Source organism: Schistocerca serialis, chromosome 6, assembly GCF_023864345.2.
Source record: "Schistocerca serialis cubense isolate TAMUIC-IGC-003099 chromosome 6, iqSchSeri2.2, whole genome shotgun sequence".
In the NCBI taxonomy this organism is placed as follows: Eukaryota; Metazoa; Arthropoda; class Insecta; order Orthoptera; family Acrididae; genus Schistocerca; species Schistocerca serialis.
Window position 1 is genome coordinate 197,555,769 of NC_064643.1, and position 3,295 is coordinate 197,559,063.

Genomic DNA, 3,295 nt, shown 5'->3' on the forward strand with positions numbered 1-3,295 from the left:
AGGAACTCATGTCCCTAAACGTCATTCAATGACACTACAGAGCGTCAGAGTCATAGGCGCCGGCGCCTGTAAATGTAAGGGGTCACAGTTATTGAGCTACATGAAAAAAAACAAACGAAAATTAGTTACAAACTACGGCGTGAACACACTTTATTCAACATGTAAACGTCACTACAGATATTTGGATTTAGATTATTACATGTTCGATATGCCTGCCGTCTTTGGCGATGATGTGGGGAGACGAATAGCGAAATTATTCATGGCCCGCTGAAGTGTCGGAACACCGATCTGTTTATGACCTCCTGAATGGCTGTTTTCAGCTTAGCAATGCTTTTGGCGTTATTGTTGTACACCTTGTCGTTAATATAGCCCCACAAAAAGGAGGCGCAGATCCGGAGAATATGGCGGCCAATCGAGGCATATGCCAGTGGCCTCTGGGTACGCCAGAACTAGAATCCGGTCCCCAGAGTAGTCCCCCAGGATATCAAACACTCTCCCGCTTCGATGGGGTCGAGCTCCATCTTGCATTAACCACATCTTGTCGATATCTGTGTCACTTTGAAAAATGGGGATGAAATCATCTTCCGAAACGTTCACGTATCTTTCAATAGTCACAGTGCCATCAAGGAATATCGCACCGATTATTCTGTGAGTGGACATTGCACACCACACAGTCATCCGTTGACGGTGAAGCGAAATGTGGATTCTCACTCCCCCAAATGCCCCCATTTTCCTTACTGACGAACCCATCCAAATGAAAGTGGACTTCATCGCTGAACCAAACCATATTCACCTCAAAGTTCTTTTCGTCAATGCTGCAGACAGTAGTATTGGAGAAGCACAACCGCTGTTCAATGCCCTGGAGCTTAATGGCTGAGGGGTTTGAGTTTTGTATGGGAAGGGATGCAAGTCTTCAACAACAATTTGTCGCAATGTGTCCCAGCTGATTCTCACCTCTTGTGAAACTCGTGTGATCGATTTCATGGGGCTGGTTTGAAACACAGCGCGTGTCTTTTCGATGTTTTCAAGCATTTTCACTATTTTTGAATGACCGAAATTGCCAACACTGTCACGACGAACACTACCCGTTCTCTCAAACTTGCGAATCAAATTCTTGATTATTACCACACTTAGACCGGTTGTCTCCGGCTTGAACTCGGTCGCAAACTTCCTTTGAGCAGCAGTTGGGCTGTTATTGCTCTCATAGAAGGTTTTCACTAGCGCTATATGCACACGCACGCTGTACCGTGACATTTTCACGTGCAGATGACCGACAACAAGGCTCGCATGCAAATTCCCATTATGCCACGCGGTCAACCGCACAGTTTGAACGTCCTAATGCAAGCCGTTCTGAAATTATGACGATTTTGTTTCACACAGTTCAATAATTATCACCCTGTATGTATCCACACGCTGATTCCGTAAACGTATGTCTATACAGGGTAGTTCCTTGATGATGTTACAAACTTTCAAGGATGGTGGAGAAGGATAAATGTATCAATTTGAGGTAAGTGTCCCTGGTTCGGAAACTAACGAGTCAAAAGTACAAGCGAAAACCATTCTGATATCTCTGTAAGTTTCGACTCATTCGTTTCAGAACCAGGGACCTTCACCTCGAATTGATAATTTATCTTTCTCCACCGTCATTGAAAGTTTGTAACATCAACACGGAACTACCCTGTATAAACATACGTTTACAGGTGCCGGAACCTGCAACTCTACGCTCTGTAGCATTGTTGGATGATGTTTACGGACATGGGTTCAAATGGTTCAAATGGCTCTGAGCACTATGGGACTTAACATCTGTGGTCATCATTCCCCTAGAACTTACAACTGCTTAAATCTAACTAACCTAAGGACACCACATACACCCATGCCCGAGGCAGGATTCGAACCTGCGACCGTAGCAGTCGCGCGGTTCCGGACTGAGCGCCTAGAACCGCTCGGCCACACCAGCCGGCCTGATGTCGCATCTCACTGGCCAAGCTCCTCTCCATAAGGCAAAAATCTAACATGAGATATTCTTCCTTTCACTCTTTGTAATGTAGTGGAACGTAAATTCCAAACTGTGGTATCACCACATACTCGTACGTGTTCACATCCCGTGCGCGGAGCGATCTGTGTGGGACATGTGATCATCATGCCATCAGTCCTTCCAGTTATTGCGAGTAGGTGAATCCTGATGTCGCTGCTTCTTTATTCAAGCAGATCCTCATTTGGCCTCACAATGCTGAGTGGACCTCATTTCACATCTTCATGCCTCAGAAAAAGGAGAGTCGAACACAGATCCTTCCGCTAACCATTCGAATACGGCTGCAATACAATGTCCTTCCAACAACGTTAATTATTGCAGAGACAAAGTAAGGTAAGAATTTAAAGTCATATCGGCAATTAGATCATTAGGGGCAGAACACAAGCTCGGATTACACAAAGACTGGCTACAAAACCGATCGTGAGCTTTCAATTAGAGTCGTGCCCCCTAAACTGCTTGGGGAATATCCTGGAGCTAAATTACCAGAATTGGCCGAAACCCCGCTCTTTCTGAATGCACGTCCAAGCACTACTCCCTCTTGCTCGGAAAATAGAAGCGTCGAACGAAAATTCACATTTAAATGATGAACAGTGTAACTTCTCTTTACGCCAAGTAACTTGACACCCAGTATCTTTTCGTTTCGTGTACGAATTAACTTCAGGTAACACAAAATTGCGTCACAGTGAGAAGTACGAATAAAAATTGACCAGATGCTTGTATGACTCGCGAACTGAGGGTTCAGTGCAAACTTAGTCATGTGTATAGACAGTTCATCCATTCTGGGAATCGAGAATCTCCATCATTTCTGCCTGTTGTGGACATTGATATTGGCAAGATATCGGTCACAAGGATTCCAAGAGTTTAATTTCCATAGTACAAATATGACAAAGTCTTGCAGTAAGTGCAACGGCCTTGCCGCAGTGGATACACCGGCTCCCGTCAGATCACCGAAGTTAAGCGCTGTCGGGCGTGGCAAGCACTTGGATAGGTGACCATCCGGGCCGCTATGCGCTGTTGCCATTTTTCGGAGTGCAATCAGGCTCGTGATGCCAATTGAGGAGCTACTCGACCGAATAGTAGCGGCTCCGGTCAAAGAAAATCATCGTAACGTCCGGGAGAGCTGTGCTGACCACACGCCCCTCCTATTCGCATCCTCAGCGGAGAATGACACGGCGGTCTGATGGTCCCGATGGGCCACTTGTGGCCTGAAGGCGGAGTGATTTGCAGGAAGCAGGCGACCATTGTTATAGTAATCATTAGTTC

The 3,295-nt window shown here is 45.9% G+C and overlaps 1 pseudogene; it reads left to right on the forward strand.

Annotated features, from left to right (window-relative positions):
- Positions 1-2,934: 2,934 nt before the first annotated feature.
- On the forward strand, positions 2,935-3,052 carry LOC126485757 (5S ribosomal RNA; annotated as a pseudogene).
- The last annotated feature ends 243 nt before the right edge of the window (positions 3,053-3,295 follow it).